Source organism: Nothoprocta perdicaria, unplaced genomic scaffold (genome assembly GCF_003342845.1).
Source record: "Nothoprocta perdicaria isolate Ctin4 unplaced genomic scaffold, notPer1 scaffold_28, whole genome shotgun sequence".
Lineage (NCBI taxonomy): Eukaryota > Metazoa > Chordata > Aves > Tinamiformes > Tinamidae > Nothoprocta > Nothoprocta perdicaria.
Genome location: NW_020455510.1, coordinates 5,784,584 through 5,792,694, shown reverse-complemented (window position 1 = coordinate 5,792,694; position 8,111 = coordinate 5,784,584). Strand labels below are relative to the sequence as shown.

General features: G+C 46.4%; 1 long non-coding RNA gene across 1 annotated transcript; it reads right to left on the bottom strand.

Annotated features, from left to right (window-relative positions):
* Positions 1-1,155: 1,155 nt before the first annotated feature.
* LOC112948907 lies at positions 1,156-3,722 on the bottom strand. The gene is made up of 3 exons (XR_003249726.1): positions 3,614-3,722; positions 2,780-2,862; positions 1,156-1,166 (listed from the first exon to the last, which is right to left on the bottom strand). It is a non-coding gene; the product is annotated as an uncharacterized LOC112948907 (long non-coding RNA).
* Between the last annotated feature and the right edge of the window lie 4,389 nt (positions 3,723-8,111).

Here is an 8,111-nt window from a genome sequence, read left to right as displayed (position 1 = left end):
CCTACAAGGCTCTGTATGGCCCTCTGGGCCTTCCATGTGCACTGGGCCAAGGATGCCCTACAGCCTCCATACAGCCACCCCATCTCTGTGTGCAGAGCCCCTGGGGGCCGCACAGAAGGACTGTTTGGTCCTACCTATCCATGTGTGCATAGAGACCCGTGGGGCCCACACAGATGCTGATAGGGCACCCCTGTCCCTTTGAACACAGAGGCCCAAGAGACAGCACAGATGTTCCCACATACACAGAGGCCCCCGAGGGCCACATGGAGGTTCTCAGCACCCCCATCACCTTTCCTACTGAGGCCCTGGGAAGCCACGTGGAGGCCTGTAGGGCCCCCCATCCTTGTTCACACAGAGGCCTCGAGCAACCGGAGGGAGGCCCATAAGGACCACTGCGTTCCCACRTGCACAGAGGCCCCAGGAGACCATACAGAGGCCCGTAGGGCCCCTCCGTCCTTCTGCCCATGGTGACCCTTTGGTTCACAGGAGGCTCATAAGGCCTCCCCTTTCCATTACATGTGGACAGAGGACGGTGGGGCAGCATAGAGGACCATAGGGGCCCCCCATAGCYAAGTGCACAAAGGACCCTGGGAGCCACATGGAAGTGCATAGGGCTCCCCCATCCCTGTGTACATGGAGGCCACTGGGGGCATCTTCCAAATCTGCCTGGATGCCACCCTGTGCCACRTGCTCTGGGTGTTTCTGTTTGAGCAAGGGGGTGGGACTAGATGATCTATAGAGGTCCCTTCCAACCTCCACCATTCTGTGATTCTTGCTGTGAGTACAGGGACACAGCATCAGGAAAGCAATGCCATCCACTGCTAAAACAAAAACAAACAAAAACCAACACATACACCACTGTCTCAAAAGTTGGTCCTTCTCCTGAAAAGACTCACCTCCAACTCACTTTAAAGCTTCCAGTTCTCTCCTTCACCTCTGAGATTCCAGCCCAGCCTTCTGCTTTCCTCCAACTTTAAAGTCATGTCTCCCAAGGTCAGTGAGCCCAACTTCAGCACTCCTGTTTTTTAGCCCACTGTGCACACTTGGCTTTTGACTTGTCACCACTTACACTGGCTTTCTTGCATGGTCTCTTCTCTAGCACAGAGCAGGATTTCAACTGTGTTTTATAGGGCCAGGGSACCCCCAAGCTGTTCGCACTGCAGGTGCTGCCAGAAAAAACAAAATCAAATACAAAGGAACTCAACCATTAACCTGCAAGACACCAGCTGCTCGTCAGGAGCCACCCACAGAACAAGCCCATGATTCACCCAGTGTTTTAAGAGCATTCATGTCAAACATACACTAACCTCCTCCCMTTCCAAAACACTGAGGCCATATGGTAATATACTGCCCCATACTGCCTATGGTCTCCCCTAACAGGGCCTATTTCAAAAGCATGACAAGCCTCAATGAGGTCAAAGTTACTCTCCGCATTAACAGTCACTATTCCATTTAATAGTGGAACCATAAAGGAACTTTACCCTTTCCTTCTTAAGGATGAGCCCACATRCTAGCTTGTTTCATATTCGTTGCAGGTAGAAGACTTCTAACAAACTTATCTCAATACCATTTACCCAGAGCTATCATGTCTACTGCCCTCTCCAACACAGCCTTCCTCCAGTCCTTGGAAAGTTAAGGCCAACTCCCTCTTGCCAGACCTTGGCACACTGGGACACAAGGACAACMTGAGAACAAGACACAGTGAACACCAGTTTCTTCAACTCAGCTCACTCATTTGACTGCGCAGATACCTGCAGAGATGTTCCCCTTGTGATGCATCCATGGGCTCCAAGAAGAGAGCTCCTTCCCATGTCTCACCCCAGGGCACAGGCTGCCCAGGCTCCAGCTGTGRCACCTGACAGAGCTCTTGGAAGGCTGGCCCTTGGGGACAGGGCCCTGCCTCCCCACATGCCCTCCCCTCCTCAACCTGACCTCCCCGAAAACCACACCGACCATTTACAGTGTGCCAGGGAGGAGCCGCTCATMAGGACAGTTGTGACCAAGCATCACCTACTCTTCCCATTTTTTGAAAAAGGATGAAGAGATACATCTGTGTACAAGATCAAGAGATACAAGTGCATAAGAGGTACCTCCCTCTACTCCCAAGCCTTTTCCCCACCCAGACACCACAACTTGAAGTTTTGGCCTCCACCCATAGCAAGGYTTTCACCAGTTCAAAGCTCAAATGCAACACTTTAAAGCTAAATTTAAAGATCAAAGAGGAATCATCAACTCCCAGACATAACTTCAGAGCAGAGGGGCAGTGACACTGCAATTTCAAGCCTGCTCTGGCTAAGCATAGGTGATAACATTAAATTCATGTTCATGTTAAATTCATGTTCTCCTGGAACACCTTGTGCTATTCCCATGTTAGACAGTATTTGTGGATCCTTGACTTAACTCACACATAACACTAGTCCTCCTCTGACCTGCAGCCCTGAGCTCCCCAGTTCTAGAAGTTTCACTGCTCCTTTACATGCCCATAGAAAGGCATTGGTTACCATCCCATTCCTAATCCAGCCTGCAGCAGTGTCAGTGAGTACCACTCTGAAGAGAGGCACTTTAGACTCCCAAGCCTCTAAAGTCTGGGACATGATCAGGTTTGTTGCTACAACTTAGCTAGAGGACATACTGCCCTATGTAGAGGCTTGACATTCTTGTCTAATTTAGGCAACTTAGAAAACAACCTCTAGAGCTATGACCCATTATATTGGGATCTCTTTTTTTCCCCTTAAAAAAAAAAAAAAARAAAAGAAAAGAAAAGAAAACTTCCACTCACCTTGAACATTTTTTCAGAGCCTTTTTCCTACTTGATCATTTCCTTTTCAGAAAAAGCACCTAGAAAGCAGTGTTTGAAAAAGCCTGCAGAACAAAACCAACATCTAGAGTCAGTGCTAGACCCTTTCCCCAGTACATACTCCTCTCCTGTTCACAGGCCCACCTCATTTGTACTTGCTAACCTTTGTCAGCCCTCTAACCCAGCTAGCTCCTTCCACAGCTGTGAAACTAACTGAGGGGGATGGCTAAGGCTGGCCTTAGCCACTATATCTTCTCTGTATTTCTGTGGTAATCCCAGCACAAGCTTGGAGCTCACTACACTTTTTGCGAAGACACAAACATTAATTAAACATTTCCTTATAATTTTAACAAGGCAAGAATTTTCCTGATCAGTAGCTGAACAACACCGACTATTTTAAAAAAGCTGTTTGGCTATTTCTGCTATGTTTTTTTTTTCCCCCATTGTGAGACTTTGTCATACAATAAATTGAGTATAACTTAAGTAGAAAGACCTACTGAAGAGACCTTAAAAATATACTCTCTTCATATCTGGCTCAGGGTTTTTTTTTTTTTTTTTTTTTTTTTAAAAATTTGTCTTGTGGAGGTAGGAACTTAAGCTCTCTTTCTGGAAAGAAAGATACTGTACAGAGAATTTCCTACCTTCTAAAATTCTACGGAGATCCTACATAACTTACAGTAACTCTTCTGACACAAATAAAAACTTACCCTGAGACAACAGGACAAAAATTATATTTAAAAACCCCAAAAAATAACAAGAAGAGGTGAAATATATAATAAAAACCAGGAACATTATCATTTTGATGCAATTACACACCTGCAACATAACAGCCTTAGAGCAACAAGCTTAGCAAACAAAGTACATACAAAAATTCTAGCTATCTAAAATAAACATCCATTAAAAAGTACAAAGACCGAAAAGAAAACCCTGCACAACCACCAGCTTCACTATGGGGCCCAGGCTCAGCTTAAATACAGCCCAATGGCCAAGGGCCAGAACCGCCAAGAGATTCAGGATGGGGAACCCCAGCTGAGCCTCATCAGGGCAACTGGGAGCACTCAGGGCACTGGTTCCTCTATATGAGATATAGGTTGTTTTAAGCACCTTGCAATAAAGCAGAGGTCACCAGCAGTGGTTTTGTTGCTGTCAATGTGTAGGGTGTGTAGATCCTCTAAACAATTAGTGTTACCTGCCTCCCAAGGCAGTGGAGACAATGGCAGCCAGAGGCTTCTTCCAACAGCTGCTAGTGGTTGATGGTGAAAAACACATTTTTGATGAGAGGAAAAATGGACCTCAGAAAAATGGACCAGCTCAAAGGTGGCCTAGGCCACTTGCTGGCTGTGGCAGAAGCACATACCAATAAGAGAAAGCACAATTTGAGGTCCATCAAGAGTTGAGATGTAACTGAAAGGTGATCCTTCCTGCAAGAAGGGCACAGACAGCGGAGGACATTGTCTCCCATGTGTAGCTGTTTGCCATCGGTCCTGGACTAGGGCAACCAAAGCACCTGAGCACAGTAAGCTCAGAGCTTTACCCTAGGAAGCAACTGGGGCTAATAGGCACCAGGCATGTTCCCAAGGGACCCTAGGGTGATTCTGACAGGAGCAGATTGAAGCAAATGAATATCTTTTCAATAAGGAGAGGAAAATTTCATTCAGGATAGTGCCACCTATGCTGCTCTTTGTCTGAATGCCCCAAAGTACGTCACAGCTTTCAGTGTCAAAGGTGTCACTTGATGAAGTCCTTTCATGGTTCAGAAAACTCACAAGGAGGGAAGGGTTGGATAAAAAACCACCATGCATGGCCAGTTCATCGTCCCTCCATCTCTCCCTGCACTGCTTCAACTATTATCATAGCTATTTGCATTTGAATAAGAACTTTCTCCCTCTGCAGTCCACTTCCTTCTGAGGCTTGGATTGGCAAATGGAGTTGTTAAAAAACTTCAGTCTGAGACCTCACAAAAGATGGTTGCCATGGAAATAATTGAAGTTGCATCACGAGCAAAATATCTGCAGGCCTGAAGCCAGTGGGAAGGAGGATGAGTAGAGAATACCTTTGCTACTACACAACTTCCATGGGAATTAGGTAGCCCATGTGGCTCCACGCAAATAGCAAATGGCTTTGATAAGAACATCCCTGGGCTCAGACATCTGCAGGAGTTTCCCTTAGTTATGTCAATTTTTCCTCAGACTCAGAAGACCCTAAAGCATATTGAGAAATGTAGAACTTCATACCTGCATGGAAAATGCTTAGAGACAACAGAGCCAATCTCACCAGTGTTTCCAGAAGTCTCCGCATGGATTTCAGCAAAATTGCCTCACATGTAAATTTATTCCTCTGTGTGAGATCAAGGGAGGTGAGCTGTGTGAGAGGAAGAATTACACCTCTTAATGRCCTTGGGTGGTCAAGGATGAAAAATGGATTACAGCATGGATGTGTTTAGATTCCCAGGGTTTGATACTTAAATTTGCTCGATCTGAGCTATTGTACCATTTTGCCACCCCAAGGTAGATGTTGGAAGGAGAACCATGCTCTTTGGCTTTAAACTAGTGGTGTAGCAAACTCTTTCTGAGAAAGGAAGGGTGTCTTCATGAGGGAAATTAAAAAAGAAAAAAAAAAAAAAGGATAAAATCATGCAGAGAGAGGCAGTGACAGCACTCGGGTCAGCGGAAATCAAGACGAGTGTACATAACTTCTGCAGGACAGGCTCTCCCTGCCTTGTCACTCTGTGACTACTTCACTCATCCTCAGTTTAGCTGTCATGGGCACGCTGTACCCGTGAGGGATGCCCTTCCAAAGAAAGCGTCTGGCTTTCCTAGCATCAACAGGACGCACAGCCCTGGAATAATTTTCTGGAAAAAAGAGGGTAGTTTCCATGAGCAGGATCCCAGCTCTGCAGAAGAAAAGGCTCTGCATYGCTGGGGCTTCAGGCTCTGTTCAAGCCAAGAAGGAGTGGATCCCTTAGTCCACACGGTCTCTTCTCTCTCCCTGGGATTTATGGATTTATGTATATCCGCAAAGCCTTCTTGCTTGAAGCCTTGCCTAAGTCATGCTGCAAAAGAGGTGCCTTATTTTGGATGGGAGCATTGAAGGTGGTGGATGTACAAGCCAGACAGAGTTGTTATCACCACCGGCAGCATTAGGGTGAGCAGCACATGGCTGGAAAACCGCTGTGCTCTTGCTTCTTTCTCATTGAAGCTCTGCTYTTGGAAATGGGGGTTGTTGACAGAAGCCATTGGGGAAGATGCCATGAAGTTCCAAGAGCGATGTCAGCTGGAGGTTTGGGCATTTCCCTTTGGTTTATATGTTTCTATAACGACAGAGCACTGAGYGTGGCAGCGTCACCTTTACAGCAATAACAGAGCGTTTACACTGATTTTCAGAGATTAGTGCCCATCACCCTGCCTACCATGGTGCCACTTGCTAGCTGTCAACATGATTATACTAATCAGTGGATGGTACCTTGGCTGAAGGGAAGCTGAGGCTGAGGTGTTTACCCCAGTTCAGGCACCTTGGATTTAGTCAGCGGCTGCTAGAGATGACACATGGGATCGCCAGGACCACTCTGTCCTCACTGCCTTCTCCACCCAGCTAAGCCTGCCTTGCTCCTGCATGTTCATGTTCCTCAGCCTTGCTGACCCTTCTGGTAAGTTTCCATAGATGAAGCCACCAGAGGAGACAGGGAACCCCCCAAAACACCTTGCCCTTCACGAGCCTCATCCTGAACCCACAGGTTGATGACACTGCTGGTTAGGCCAAGTCACCAATGGGCACAGGAGATGGGGAGCTATCTGATGGTCTACACAAAACCTGCAGCCAACATCTATCTTAAGAGGACAGAATAAGCAATATGGTCCTGTTTAGCCTAGAGAAGATTGAGAGGGATCTTATCAACATGTACAATACCTGAGGGGAGTATGTAAAGAGGATGAGGCCAACCTCTTCTCAGYGGTGGCCAGTAATATGTAATGGGAAATTTCATCTCCATATGAAGAAGAGCTTTTTTACTGTTGAGGTGACAGAGCACTGGAACAGACTGCCCAGAGAGATTGTGGAGTCTCCTTCTTTGGAGATCTTCCAAACCCCCCTGGATGCAGCCCTGTGCCATGTGCTCTGGGTGTCCCTGCTTGAAAAGAGGGATTAAACTAGATGATCCCTAGAGGTCCCTTCCAACCTCAACCATTCTATGGGCTGTGAACACACAGCTCTTCCCAGTCCTCAGCTTCAGGGAGAATCCCATGCATTTGGGGATGCTCTGGGAGATGTGCACATCTCTCTGTCCATCTTTGTGGACTCCTTGAGACCTGGTTGAAAATGAAGAAGGAAGCACAGCAAAGGACAGGTCTTTCTCTGAGAGAGTATTCTGCAGCACTTTTTGTATGATTAAAGAGTTTCTCACCATACACCATGGGACCTGAGTGCAGACGAAGCCAACTGGCTGAAGGATAAAGCTGGCTTTAGAAAATCTTCATTAATTTGCTGCCGCAAGACCTGGCCATACTTAAGGAAATTAAAACACTAGCTCTCCAAATCATCTTTCAATGAGCTAAGGTGCAGACGATCTCATGGGGAATACGCAGTAAGATGGAAACAAGCACATTCATAAATTTGTTCTGCATTTCATTAACTTACCACTTCTAAAGGGATTTGACTGGTTACAGAGCGGCCTTTCCATGGGGAAAAAATAAGTTTGCCTGATCCGGCATCATTTCCTTTCTGCCCTTTTTTTCCCAGCTAATACTGCCGTGGGAAAACAGGACTGAGCTGGTCTAATCATGGTAATGAAACAAATGGTAATTTTTGATGCTGCATAGGGACCGCGTGCCCTGTGGACATTGCCACCTACTGAGTCACCAGCAGTGCTTTTTCTTCCAAGCCTTTGGAGGGTTTAGCATCATAGGCAGCTTTGAGTTAAACAAAAAAAACCATTTGAATGAAAAGAAATTATCATCTTAACTCTTTGGAAATGAGATTTTAAATCCTTCACAGAAGCAGCAGGGATGGGAAAGAGTAGGTATCTGCGTGCACCTACAGGAAGTGACAAGGAAATGGAGCTGGGGGACGATTTTGGAGCTTTCCCAGTGGGGACAAAGCCACAAGCTCTTGGGGAATAAATGGTCAAAATACTCCCTTTGCTGGTCCAGGTAGAGCTGTGGTGGTTCCCAAGGTCCATAAGTCATAGGGTTAGTTTTTCTTAAAGAGTAAGAAACACGGCACGTATTTATACAAAATATATGCATTTTCAATATGGGTATARCGAGTCTGTCCAGGTAGCAGTCAGTAGCTGCCTCCTTCTGAGCTATATCTTGCTGCC